General features: G+C 34.5%; 1 protein-coding gene and 1 long non-coding RNA gene across 13 annotated transcripts in view; both read right to left on the bottom strand.

Moving 5' to 3' along the window:
* Positions 1-15120, bottom strand: part of LOC664188 (irregular chiasm C-roughest protein) — a 268755-nt gene that overhangs the window by 41686 nt on the left and 211949 nt on the right. For 8 of the 12 annotated variants that reach the window (XM_064359342.1, XM_008192779.3, XM_064359345.1 and 5 more), the window contains one exon: positions 6656-6680. The exons of 1 other annotated variant lie outside the window; for it this stretch is intronic. The gene's annotated coding sequence lies outside the window, so the exon portion shown is untranslated. Of the gene's footprint in view, positions 1-6651; positions 6681-15120 lie in introns of all 12 variants that reach the window. 3 more of the 12 variants (XM_008192781.3, XM_015978032.2, XM_970201.5) reach the window with 1 other exon arrangement.
* On the bottom strand, positions 11358-14011 carry LOC135265870 (uncharacterized). The gene is made up of 6 exons (XR_010333726.1): positions 13911-14011; positions 12474-13770; positions 12264-12408; positions 12138-12196; positions 11586-12084; positions 11358-11533 (listed from the first exon to the last, which is right to left on the bottom strand). It is a non-coding gene; the product is annotated as an uncharacterized LOC135265870 (long non-coding RNA).

The raw sequence follows: 15120 nt of genomic DNA, 5'->3' as shown, positions 1-15120 counted from the left end.
CCGAGTACAGTGACTAATCATCCAGACACGTCACGTGAAACATTATTGCCTGAAAGTACATCTTTATGTATTATTAATCGTAGCCAAGTTAAATAATTTAGTGATAAATGTCGTTCGAATCGTGCATTACAGAATAGAGGTTCGCGTTGAAAATTTAATGAATCACGCGGGTAATTAATCATGATTTGGGTATTAAATGGGTTAAGTTTTTATTGTGCGTGATGTTGGTGTGTGCGTTTGATGGATTTTTCGGGCGCAGCGTTTGCGATATTAACCTTTCAACCTCAAAGAAATTTAATATAATCTTCAAGCCTTTGTTTTTGGCATTCGTTTTGTGCAAGACTCTCGTAATACTGCAACAATTCTGCTGGGTAAGCGGCATTTCTCGAGTAACGAATTACTTCCCTGCATAGTTTGGGGCAACATTTTAGAAGTCGTTTTAGAATTTAATTTTGAATTTGAGCGTTTCGTCAAGTGTAAACAGGAAGGATTTCATATCGAGTGTAGCAAATGAACTGTGAAAATTGCATTGATTTCATTCAAGTCGAGAGCTCACGATCACCAGTCATCGTTTCCCAATTTTAATTTCCCCAAATGAATTTACATGCAATTTCATTCAGCGCTGGAAATATGTTGATTGACTCGGGGATTTTTCGCAGGAATTAATTCGATTCGATGTCTGAGTGTGTTTCTTTGAGGTTGCGCCGGCGAGATCCAGAACGGGAAACGACTCGCGTTATAACTAATTCATTGCCATTTTGTGATTTGTATACGAATTTCAAATTCAAAAGGATTCTATTTCCTGAAATAAATTAAATCGTGGATGGGGCGACAACTTTTGTGCTCGAAATTGCCATAGAACGAAAATTAACAATTTTAATTAACTTTGTGGATTCAATTCCCTAAAAGGCGACATTAATCCCTTATTATTACATTGGCCGATTCGCTGCTTTGACTCGCCTCACTCTGAAAAATCCCACGTACCAAAACCACATTAAGCGCCAATTTTCTTGTCTCGGACGTCACGATTATCGAAACAACCCTATCATTTTCCCTCTATTAACAATTGAAACGTCCAAGATTCTATTAGGCGCGGAAAAACATTTAATCTGACGAACCGAGATAATAAAAAGTCAGTCGGAGAGTTCGTGCGTCCATGTACCAACGAACCGTGTACCCTTCGTATGGTAATAGACCAATCTAACGTTCAACTTCTATTTCATACTAACAACTATAGATCACTATAATTTGGAAAACGTTCCGGAGCCAATAATCCGTGGTTTGTAATTTGAATTTTTAATGATAAATACAAGTTTTATCCTTGTCACATGATAGCTTAATAGCTATGTTAACATCCGTTTTAATATTTCGGTTCTCCATTTAAAACGCGCACAAAAACAATACCAGCGATAAACATCACCGCATTATCCGTTATGTGTTTTAATGATTGTAATGCAAAGATATAATTAAACAGGGTTGTACAGAGTAACTTTTATTGTGTCGACCGCATTGGATTACCTGCGCAACCAAGGGCTTATTGCTTAAACTCGCTCGTTACAAAAATACCGAGTGTCAAGAGAGCATTATTGCATACCTATGTTACACCAAACACTACAAAACGCCTCCGAAATTACTTGCGCTAGATTCATCCCCAAAAAGTAATTGTACATACGAGTATTATGTTAGATCGTTCCTCTACTAAAAAATTCCTCCAGCAACTACGAAGAAAATACGGAAATAAGGTGCTGGCAAATAATAGATATAATAAACAAAATAAACATATACATGTATACTAATAATAGTAATAATCCGGGAGAATTGTCAATAGTGTGATGATGATCAGACATAACTGTTAATTGCCGAAGTGGCACACCATCGGTCGTTAAAACGATAATAGAGATAAAAGGGTTCTTGAGTGTAATTTCAAGGGTTGATAAGTGATAGAAATGCATCATTAAATGCGAGTAAGAATTTTGAGTCACGAATGCGCTTGCTCACGAGTGAGACACTTCTCACGAGCTTTATAATGGCATTTCGATCACGGGTGATATACATTTTATCTTACAGGTGCTTTAAAAAAAATCCAAGAAATTCAAGTGAATTCAAGTAGTGACCTGTGGGTGCTATAGTTATGAAATAAACAACATTGTTTTCCCCAATTTTCCCCAGATTAACTCACTTGTGAGTAGAATTGACAGCTTTATTTCTCTTGTGAGTGAAATTTGATTTCTGTCACTGAAAACAATGGTATAATGTAGCTAAAAAAACTACACCTGTAAGAAAATAATCTATTATAAGTGGTAGACACCATATGCGAGTGAGAATTTTGACCGACGAGTGCGCTTGCGCACGAGTGAGACACTTCTCACGAGTTTTATAATGGCATTTAGATCACGTGTGATATACGACGTTTTAATTTTACAGGTGCATTTTAAAAAAATCGAGAAATTCAAGTAAATATCCGCCAGTAACATTAGCGTAGTTATATATTATATACTGATATAGTTTTATTAATTAAAAAATATTATATTATAATAAATTATATTTGTAATTTATAATATATATTATAAATTATAAAATAAACAGTCGCATTGTTTTCCCCAATTTTCTCCAGATTTACTCACTCGTGAGTAGAATTGACAGCTTTAACTCTTTTGTGAAAGAAATTTGATTTCTCTCACCGAAAACAATGGTATTATGTACCAAAAAAATTGCACTTGTAAGATAAAATATATTACAAAATATCTGTAGGTGCAGCAAAAATTATACCAAACATTTAGGAAAAAAGAAAGTCTCTAGAAAAATGTATCAATTGATTGTCAGTTGCAATTACAATAACTTTCAATATCTGAGCTTGTTTGTTCACGTCTCTACACGGAATGAGAACAAATGCACAAACAACCTGATATTACTTTTGTTGAAATTTTTATCTTTCATTGTTGTGTAAAACATGTGAAACAAATAGATACTACTACTAGTATCAACAAAAATTATTTCATTATTTCAACAAGAAGCAAGTTAAAGAAACAATAATTTTTGGAAAACGTAATTTTGACTGTTCCAGCTCTAACCTAACTGGACGAAAAAAAAAAATCAAATAAGCTAAACTGACAATTAATTTAATCTTCTTACTTAATACTTTTATTAGAAACATTAACCTAAGTGACAAGCCTGGGGTTTATGACGGCAGTCAAAAACTGCTGAATAAAAACTGATTCAACTTTTTAAAGCCTGTCCGAAAAACTTTGATTGCCGAAATTATTAAGGTAAAATGTGGGATTCTCTCGTGGCATAAAACCTTTTATGACTTTAATTTTCTTTGTGAAAAAATAACAACGTAAAACCTCCGCTATGACTATTCCACGCAAAACAAATTTATTTGCAAATCTGTGGATTTGGTACATTCGTTGTAAAATCACCGCCTAAGACCTTGTACATCCATTTATTAGGCGGGAACGAAATAAGACCGCCTGACGTTCCAACAGGATTTTTCAAGACACATTAAAGTACAATAGTCGATCGAAAATGTATCCCGTCTGTTACGCATTCACGGGAAGTTTCGGTCAGGGTCTCTCTTCGTTTCCCGACATTTCAATCGGAATGGGGCTCAAGCTCATATATTCAGGTTAGGTTAGCTGCCCCGCTGATTTACTAGCTACAAACCAGAGGTCTTCACTATATTTTCCAATGAACGGATTACGGATTGTATCGGACGTGAACGGTCCATAATTTATCGTGTTTGTTCACTGAATCATTAGATGGGTGACAATTATCCGACAGACACACACCGTTTTTGCATTTCCACGAAGGAAAACCCTTGACGCCTTTAAACTCTTCTACATTTTTCAGAAGTGAAGAAATTAAATATTTGAAACCGCCATTAATATTTCAATTATAATCTGCAGAAGGCTGTTCCATTAACTTCTTTTATTAACTGTCACGAATAATAAAGGCCGAAAGAACGTTCCATTTTTCGCAGCTAATGCTAGTATTGAATTAGATTCACCACAGACAATACATCCAAGAATAAACTTCATAGAATTTCCAACTATTTGCCTGTTTGAAGCCCAAAGTTTCACTACTGATGAAAGCACCGTAATTTAAAGACCGAGTCAGTAATTTAGCTCAAATTCCAAGTTTTAACTTTTTTCCCCCAATTGGTATAAACAAGTTAAATAATACTGCCATAAGTTAACTCCAAATTCTGTTCTCGTCAAACAATGTCTAGACTAGATGCGTTCACACATTCGCAAGTTTAAATAAGATCACAAGAAAATGAGGAACAGTGTTGTGCAACACTAATTAGCTACCAACTTTGAAACTTCAAGATCTCGTATTTTCATTATAACGCCACCTCTGCATTATCTGCGCGGAATTCGCTCAACAATTGAAAAAAATTCGCACGAAGCCACCCCAGAAATTTCTGTGAGAGATTCCTTCCCGTCCTCATTGAAAAAACCATCACAAAAACAAAGTTTGTGGATGAAGAAAGAATGTCTAATGTTCCTCTTACTTTTTTCAACAAAGTTTCATATGAAACTTGGTTGCCCAAAAAATAATTAAACCCGGAGTTGCTTAATCAGGATTATTAGGCTTATAAATGACTCGATCTAACGCAACGATGTGTGCACAGAAGTAGAGATCAATATCATCCCCGAAGTAATTTACATTCGGCTGATTTAATATGCACCAGATCTGAGCATATCGCCGGAAAGTAGCAATTACGTCGCCTTATCTACGAAATATTGTCGTGATGGAAAAAATTCGAAATGAACCAAACAAAGCAAATTGTTACATAAAAATGAGTTAATGAATTTTTGTGCTTTCTTCGAAGACGTAATCGACCACATCGAATCGCCGTGATTAATTGGGGTCAGTACGGCCGGTGCGGAAAGAAATTAGATTAATTTTCCCAGTGCAAGTAATGGCCGGGGTAATTTTAAGTTGCAGTACCAAATGACGGTACATAGCAATTCAGCTGCTGGATGTAATAACTGTTATTAAGTGAATTTCAACTGTCCCGAAAATTCCTTAAAATCACAGGTGCGGAATGGGGATTTCGGATCATTAACATGTTTAGATCGCGCTCGGGAGAGAAAATTGTCTTGCAATTGCACCAGCTTCACGTCATTAGGGTCTCGTGTAATTAATTATTGTTTCTCTGCAACACAAGCGACAAGACGTATAAATCCACTTCATTAGTGGTGTTTTCACGTGGCTAAAACCTTACGGTCAGGGCAGTCTGTTGAAAGAATCGCGTCAAATGAACGATACTTTTACAAACGTGTTGAAGCACTGAAAATAGATTATTTCCAAAGCGGATTATGTCCATTTGTAGCGATTTAATTTGAAAGCGCTCGCTGCCATCAAGAAAAGCGTAAATGTGCGATACGGCGCTATTTACAATCACATTAATAATAAGTTTAAAGCAAAGATCATAGATTCGAGGTATGAAAAGGTTCAGAACGTGTTGGAGCTTCTTGTTACTTGGAATAAAAGACTAGCGTACTTTCAGCAGCGTATGGGAGAATAGCGTCCACAAACAGAGTTTCATGTAAATGGACAGATAATATGACTGCTAATTGACAGCAACGTCCATTAGGATATTACAGGACACGGTGTGCTAATTGAAAGCCGATTTCATCGGGTCCTTTGACAGCAGCAACTTTACTCTTCAAATGATTCAAATGAAGCAGACAAGCTAAAACTGTCGGACATGTTTCTATTCGAGGTTTTTTACCACAGATAAATGCTTTCATGTCCTTTGGAACCGATTCTGCTTTGGTAATATGATTCTATCTAATAAAGCCACCTATGAAAACATCAAAGTTGGGCAAAAACAAAAGATTCGGCCCGGGATAAAACAATGACCGGGTTCATATTATAATATAATTTGAAATTTTCATTACCTCGCGACTCCCTATATCAAGTTTTTTGCCGTGTGGGATTATGAAAGTGGCTTAAGGAATCTTTTTCCCTATATTTAATAATAAGACGTCAAAAGTTTGAAGCTGAAACTTCGTGAATCAGTTCCTGATTAATATAAACGCTGTATCCCGAAAGCTTCAAAGTAAACAGCCGCATTATAATAAAGTTCAATCGCATTTTTTCCCGGGAGCGTCTACAATCTTGTTGACTCAAAAGTTTGTTTGGACAATCCGGCAGCTAAGCCGCCAGCGCAGGTGGCAAATTTTTCGCATAAAATCGCACATTAAGAGTGAAAACTGCATTTGGCTGCAGCACGCATTCGCCGAAACAGATGATCATCCCGTTCTGTTTGAAGATCTTTGAGTTCCAAGTTTGCATATTAACTAAGCGTCGAAACGTGAAAATTACCTAACGATTTTATGAATAATGCAAGGCGAAGTGTTTCAATTATGCATTCATACAATGATGCTAATATTTAGATATCTTTCCTAGATTCAATGTTTGCGAGACTCGCTAATAATGAACGTCGACAATGTCTTGTATTTCATACTGGTATGCACTTATTCCTTTGTCTGCGGCAGCGCAAACATCACCGGAATATATTTAATGTCGTGCAATATGATACATCGTCAACACCGCATTTTAAAAATCTGGGATAGGTATTACACAACAGACAGTAGCAACAGGAGTAAAAAGCACCTCAATTCTACTCGGGATACGTACATACCTTCCACATGGTGACGGAGAACGGCCTGAAACAATAAAAATAGTGTCAATCGAACACAAATACAGTTTTCTAAACGGACGGTTCAGAAATATCAAGCTCCGTCTCACAACGGGTTAAGAATGAAAGAAAAGCGCCTCGAAAGTTAATATTTATTTATCCTTTGCCTTGTTTTAATTATTCAGCTGCAGAACGCCGAACAAGCCCGGAATACTAAAACTACAAAACGAACTGTCGCCGGTTTAAATTACAAATTTTGTTTGTTTTAAGGAAAATGTAAATTTTCAGGAAAATCCAAGACACAAAAATAATTTCGGCTTAAATTTGTCATTATCCCCATCAAGACACAGGCAACTTAATTATTGAAATCGATACACGATTAGCATTGTACTTTCATTGTGTTACTTATTTTAATGACAACAGATAAGCATACATTATTTATATGTAATAAGCTGATGAAGTTATTAGCGTCACAATTTTACTTTTAGCCATGATAAATTACGGCAACATACACAAACACGCAAATTATTAATATTCATTATTGGACAAGAATTGTTGCTACAGCAAGAATTTTCTTTAGGAACATAATTGCATATTTGCGATTTTTCAGCATCTGACAGGCATGAATAAGTAATTAAGATAAAATCAATTCTGTCCTTCCTTCAGGAAAACTGGAGCGTGGTCGTAAATGGATTCCAAGATTTGCGTAATTTTGATTAAAAAACAACTGTTCAAAGTGATGTTTTTTCTGCCGGTACGTAAACAAGTGTTATCGACCTGAAAAATAGCTGGCATTTCGTTTGAAGTTGCTCCTTTTTCCAGCTTAAATATTTAAATACTCCACGTACACAAGACTTATAATTTCACCTCAGTACACACGAGAAAAACCAGGAAAATCAAATAAAATTTCCACTCGGAATATTATTCACGTCAGGTAACATTTTCGAAAATTTCAAATATAACGAGGGTGCGCAAAAAATGAATAAAAAATGATTTACGCGGAGATCCCTCCCCTTCTGAAATTAATTCAATTTATATTCGTGAAATAATAGGCACTATTTTGTACAATCGACCGCTTATACAATAATGCGTCCAAATCGACTGATTTATCGGGCATTTGCCAATTTTCGGACTAAATCCGGAATTTATGACTGGGAACAAGCTGTTACGCGGTCTGTCACTTACGTGGCCTATCAATGTACTGAATAAAAAGTAAACGCGTTATTAATAACGACCAGGATGCAGCCCAAAGCCCCACAAATCCCACATAAGCCACCGACGTTTTACGACAAATCGACTCAGATCGCATTTTTACCGGACATCCGAACCAATTCGCATTTGTGTCCCATCACAATGGGGCGATTTTTACGTCACGGGCCTGCGACGACTCGGAGCAGATTCCGAAGATTCCTCTTAACTGCTGCAAAGTGACACTTTTTTATTCTGCAGAGACTGGATTACAACGACCCGGCGTTCCAGTTCAGTAATTTATCAAATATTTAACACAAATCGCTCGATTCCATTTTTTGTCTCGAAAAGGACAAGGAATTTTTACATACTAGGTGAGGCAACATTATCGCGCACCTAAGAAAATCGCGATTTCTAATTAAATAAAAAATATTGCATTTTACACGCCTGACTGTACGATCAAAAGGTATCTCCCCTAATTTTTTGGTAATTTTTCACTTGCAGGTAAAAATAATAATTAAAAAAAAGTAATTTTCGATCAAAAAATCTAATTCTAAATTTTATACTAAACCACGCGTATTCACTTCAGATAATTGTTTACCAAATTAGGGAAGAAAAATCCCAATTAGATTTTGAATTAAACGCACTTTTACATTTTAACTTTAAAAATTATTTTTATTTATGAGTTGCTACTTGTGGCGTCGTAAATTTAGGTGACAATGTGAACTGTAATTGTAGTAAGATTATAAAAGATTTCGTTGGGATATTTCAATGCATCAGTTTTATTGCAAGACTGTAAATAAGGGGCTTCAAAGAGGTCGGCTACTGGTAACTGATTCCTTTTTTGGCAAATTATACCATCTTCTAATAAATCACGCGTTTAGTTTGCGTCTACATAAAAAAGACCGATTATTTCACTAACCAAGTAAAAATTTATAATTCTGATACCAGAGTTCGATGGGCTAACAGGTAAGGATTCATTTGGTCTAAAAACTTTATAGTTAAATTAACAGTTAGTGCCCAAAAACTCACAAAACTGCTATGACTTTATTTATTAACAAAAATATTTAATAAAAATCGAGAATAGTTTTTATCACTGTACAGGCTGGTGTGTAAAATTTCAGGATTTTTATTTCATTAGAAGTAGCGATTTTCTTGGGTGCGCGATAAGGTTGCCCTACCCAAAAATTGTGATAAGGTTGCAACCAAAAATACTAATTGCACTTACCACTTGATACTTCGTTTGATTTTTAAAAACATTAATTGAATCAACACTTTTTTATCTTTTAAAGAATAATAATCCATATTGTAATTTTAGCAAAACTGTCAAGACACAAAAATTCATTTTTTTAACGATTGTTGATCGGGTCAGCTGGAATCCGTATTATGGGTTGCATATTTATAGAAATTCAGAAAAAAAACACTATTGCCCACCCTACTTGCCCACTACAACTTGTTCGTTGCTTGGACCAATGTATTGTCACAATAATTAGCACATAATAAAGCAACCACATCAAAAATCGTGAAGCCAGGGCGAAACACCCTCATTTCCACGTTTAGTAAATAGAGTAATGATTGTGACACGAGCATAATCGCAGCAGTAGCCCCCCATCCATTCCAGGGTGGTGTCAGAGCTGCTGTTTACCGTTTATTGCCGACTACAAAAGCAATCCTAACGCCCTGCATTAATGATCATCTATTCTAGGGGTTCAAGTCTTAGACCCCATATTTCCAAGCCCTGACCTAAATAATTAGTTGTATTGGCGAACTTTTCCCCGGTTAATTTTTCCAGAAACGCTGAAAAGTTTAATTTACGCTTTCAATCCGGGAAAAGTAAAATAAAGCCACAAAGACGGACGTAAGTGGTAAGGCGGCTATTAACCCGTTCGCAGGCCAAATGGAACAAGTGCAATATTTATTTCAGCTATTTGTGCCAGTTTTACAACCCTCGACGGATGCATTATGAACTAGTGTCGAATACAAGGCCGAGGTTTGTGCCGGCCCTTGAAAGCAGCCGATAAAAGAGTGATTAGTTTTGGGACATAAATCCGGGTTTAAATTAGATTTGGTAACATCAAAGGCATATGAACAGATTAACTGGCAACGGTAACGTGTGTGCAGGAATAAAATCTTTATGGTTATGTTAGGGTCAGAATTACGGTTTTAAGTATGCGAAACTAACTTGTAACTCATATTCTTGTTAAGGCGGAACTTTCTCGAGTTAATTTGTTATTATGCTGCATTAGAGCTAAGCCTAGTCTTATTAATTGATGGAAATTATGGCCATAATAAAAATCGTCAAACGTAATTCCTGTGCACAGGAAGACATAAAATTAATCCGGTTCAAATTATCACTAATTTAATTAATTTACGCTTCATTTAAAAATAAATGGACGCGTATTCCGAACGAATATCGTTAATTTTACAACTTTCCTCCAATAATGCGGCGTGGGATATAGGAAATCCGCCAACTCAAAGTGTGCAAAAAGTGACTGACTTTATCGATAGCAAATCTTGGTCTTTTCAAATTTCAAAAAAAAGTAAACCGCTAACGATATTATGGTCATTCAAAATGAGAAACTTTAATAATCAGGCTTTATTATTTATTTAAAAGCAGATGAATGAAGTGCTATTAGAAAAAATTCACTTCATTATTCAACGGGTAACTTATTAACGATTTCAACTTTGTTGGTTTATCTTCCATATCGACGACCTATTAGTAGATAGAGATAGCCGGTTCAAAAACCACCTCCACCTCCCTCTACTGCGCATGTGTGAAAATTGTGTCAGTCAGCCGCAGACGCAAGCGCGTAATCGCAGCTCGCTGGCCTGCGACCAGCTGGTCAGCCGGCCTGCGGCCGACTGACGCCATTTGTGATGATGCAAATATATTTATGTAGTATAATAATAATAATAATAATAATAATCGTCGCCATCTTGGAAGTTTGAAAGTCGGCGGCGGTCATTTTTGTTTAATGGTAAATTGGCGCCAAATTTAAATTATTTCAAAATTAATATTTGAAATTAGTCGGCCATGTTTGTTTGTTAAAAAAAATGGCGCCAAAATTTTAATTTATTTAAAAATTAATATTGGGTGTAATGTTGGTAGCGCCGATGTCGTCACAAATTCCGCCTAAATTCTCACGTTAGATGGCGCCACGGTCTGCAAACTTTTCGCTAGATGGCGCTGCCGTCAGCGCAGCCGTCAATCAAAGATGGCGCTGGCCTCCATTTTTTTTTTTTAAACACACCCCCCGCCCGTTTGCGAATATGCAACCAAGAAAACAAGTAGTAGTAGTAGTAGTAGTAGTAGCTTTTTGGGGTTGTGAAATTTTTGGTTTTTGGGGTTGTGAAATTTTGAATATATGATTTTTGAAATGTGCAATTGTGAATACATGAAGTATATATACAATACATGCTGTATTGAGTTAAGCAAAATATCAGAAAATCATCGCGCTTGTCACTAATAACTAATAAAGGAAAGTCATTATTTTATCGATAAGGAAAAAAAACCTAGTATATGTAGTTTTTTATTTTTGTAATGTTGTTTGCCTAACTTGTCTGTTGCGCACCAAGTTTATTTTGTTATTTGTTTAAAATATAATGCAAAAAAAGTTGTTGTTGTTGTTGTTCCTTCCATGGGGAGTCGAACCTCAGGTAGGTAGAGTGGATAGTGCTGTCTATTTTGGAAACCTGAAAAAAATCATAAATTAGTTTTTTAAATAGAGGTGAACATGACACTTACCAAAAAATTTTACATTAATCTTCGTGAACAATACGTTCGAAATTAAAAATGTGGGCATCATGTTCCTGATTTCCATTAGCTTGCTTACGTCCCATATAAATCAAATAAGATCCGAGTCCTTCCATTAGTGTCGTAATTATGGTATCATTCATAACTGCTGTTAGTCGTTTAGGTAAAAAAACTTTACCGACGTTGTCCAGATATGCTACCATCATAACCCCATGTTGTGTGTTTGCCTTGGTTAAATTGATGATTTTATATTTCTTGTTCACTTCCAAATCGTTGGCACTGACATATGTATCAGTATATTCACAGGCAGCAATTTTATTCAGATTTAATAGTTGATCAGCCATTACAGAATCCTTTGAAATTTAAATGCAAAAATACACAGCGGAGCACATACAACTTCTCACAAAGATAGTTTTAATAAAACTGGTGAAATGTGTAAAAAACGGAACTTTTATAATCAATTTTTGCGGTTAACAGATAACACGCTTTCCTAAAAAATAAAAATGAAATAAAATATGATTTAATACTAATTTTGTGGTTTACCTTATCGTAGGAATTTTGTGACGCACTTTTTGTTTGATAAAAATTTGATAAAAATTTTCCTAAAAAATTAAACACATTTTTAGCAATCAAATGTGGTAAACAAATTTAAAAAATTAAAGAATTTACCAAAAAAAGATTATTTATGTTGGTTTTAGAGAAGAATTCAGTAGTCTGAATCGGAAGAATTTGTGGATGAAGAACTTGTGCCGAAGTCAATATTTTCGATAAACTTACGATGCGTCTTTTTGGCACAACTTTTGTAGGTCTGAAGCTGAATTAGATGTTTAAATTAGATGTTTAGAAAGAACGTTTTATTAAGTTGTAATATAAACTTACTGTAAACAAACACTGATGAATACACCAACTACACCAACTATCTTCTTCACGAGTATAATCTGTTAAATTTTCAACCAGGACTGCATTGTGTGTAATAATCTTTTTAAAAGATAATTTTTTCAATTGAATTAAGATGGGTTCTCGCGGACAATTAATGTTAAATATAGATAAAGTTTTAGGTCCCGCTTGTATGACACTCTTAGTAAACTCATCATATTCAAAGTAATTATTTTCATTAAAAAAGTACAGCTTTCCGTTTAAATATCTAAATGTCCTTGTTATTTTATTAGGAACACCTTCAAATAATTCGTTTGTTAAACCAGGAACATTATATCCAGAGATGCAACTAGATAATGTAATATATGTATTATCTCTGAGAAAAAGATAAATACCACCTGAGTAAGTTGTTATCGCTGCCGAAATTGGACTTGATATTTTAAATTCTTCGCTTATAGATTTCGGATAATTAGTTTTAAATCTAAAAGTAGATAATGAAAAAAATATAAACTTCAGCTTTTACAATAATTACTATATCATCTGTTGAGGGTTTATGATAAATTGTTGTAAATTCTTCAAAATCTTTTGGTAAAAAATGTTAACCGCCCAGTAATTAATTAAGGTTTTGGATATGAATTTTTACCTATTTCAATTAAACAAATCCACTTTTTTTATAAAAGATGTATAAATGTGTTTTAACTATTAGAAATGTATATATTGTTTGTAAACTATTGGATATAAATTTTTTGGGGAAAATGATTGTAACGATAAATTAATAATCAAATACAACTGGATATTTATAAAATTTTTGATTCATAAATTTACAAGAAAAAAACGTTAGACAGGAAATAAGATCACAAAAATAATCAGAATGAATATTATTTTTTATTATACATAAAACAAACTACATACTTAAACTAAAAAAGTCATACACCTAAATAAATTTTTAATTGCAGTTTTTAAGCCAAACCTAACGCTATGAACATCATAAAAAACGCTATGAACATCATAAAACGATCCAACATGTATGAGGTTTAATGTACCCATACCCAAATGTCAATTATACCCCGCTCCTCATCGGTGTCTATCGCGGCGGTCAAGCGCCCCACGGTAAAAATATCAAAATAACCTCCAAGGGATGGGGGCGGTTCCAGTCGCAGATAGATGTTAATAAGGGAAACCCACTCGAAGGTGCCCGCGGGAATTTGGGTGAGGAGGTGGTCCACCTCCTCTTCGGTTAACCCAGCGTGGTTAACAACCAAATCTGGGTTATAGTCCCCATAGTAACCTGCGGGATGTTCTGTAACAAAAGAAAGAGAAATTTAATAAATAGATTACATTAATTTATTAAGACTGATGATGAAGTGTTGTAATTAAATTTCAAACAATTGATTCGGAAAAAATTTAAAATAAAATAATGTAAAAATTATTTCTACTTACTAGACATGATGGTTGTGTTGACTGTTGATATTTCAATAAAAATTATTTCACACACTAAAAGTTGATCCCTTTATACTTTTTGTAATCTTAACTAGAGTGGAGAGGGCAGGTTAATGAAGTAGGAGAAGGAAACGAGATTAAAACTTTAAACGTTTATTTCGGTAAATTCTGAATTACATAATTATAAATAAACCGTACATTATTAAGACTACAGATACATATTTTAGTTTTTAAGTAATGATGCATACATAACGGAAGTTGTGGTTGCAATTTTGGACAAGAGTTTGCTTCCTCCAAATTGATGATCCTAGGGTAAAAGTCCTTTGAATCGAAAAATTGTCTTAAAAAATCCTCTTTAACGCTTCCTTTTACGTAAATAATATCGATAACATCATCGATAATATTTTCTTCTAGTATGTTATAAATATTTTCATAGTCGATATTTCCACTGTTGTAACGTAATAGATGATGATTTAATTCTAAATATTTCACTTGTTTTTTTACATCTGCACTTAGTTGACGAAACGGCACCGGTGATTTAAACAAATAGTGACCAGTTCGATGTCCATCAAATATTGTTAATTCTTTAACGATGAATTCAGGTATATAAAATCCTTGAACATCAATCACTACTACCTTCATGTTGAACACTTAAATCTAGACTGAAAAATTTGTTCACGATGAGCAGAATTTAAGATCTCCTTTAAAATATTTTTCATTTGATTAATTCTAAACTTAAACCTTTCTCTGTCTGCAGCGCATTGTATCCAATAGTTTCCTTTTCTAGCATCTTGATAAGCATATGACCAAACTATTAGATTATGTACTTCCGGAGCACTATCACTTATAGTAACACTTTTTTTCATCCTTATATCAGTTGTCTAATTATTCCTGTTAACGGATAGTACTGCATTATTCTATCATGAATGATAATACAATAAGCTCTTGTATCGGCTGGGAAATTATTATCGCTTTCAAATTCTAAGCTGATATCAATGGTGGAACTTCGAATTGCTTCGTTTTGCTTGGAACAGTCTAATACAAATATCGGTCTTTTTGTATAATCTGTATAGCTTAATATAGGTTCAGCACGATCTTTTCCATTAAATTCCTTATAAAAATCAACGTAAGCTTGATATGCTTCTAAATATTTATTTTTAGCAAATTGTAGTTTCCATGTTTCATATGGATAAACATTTGAATTCAACCA

Source organism: Tribolium castaneum, chromosome 1 (genome assembly GCF_031307605.1).
Source record: "Tribolium castaneum strain GA2 chromosome 1, icTriCast1.1, whole genome shotgun sequence".
Classification (NCBI taxonomy): domain Eukaryota; kingdom Metazoa; phylum Arthropoda; class Insecta; order Coleoptera; family Tenebrionidae; genus Tribolium; species Tribolium castaneum.
Note: the sequence above shows the minus strand (reverse complement) of the source record. Positions and strands in the feature narration are given on the sequence as shown.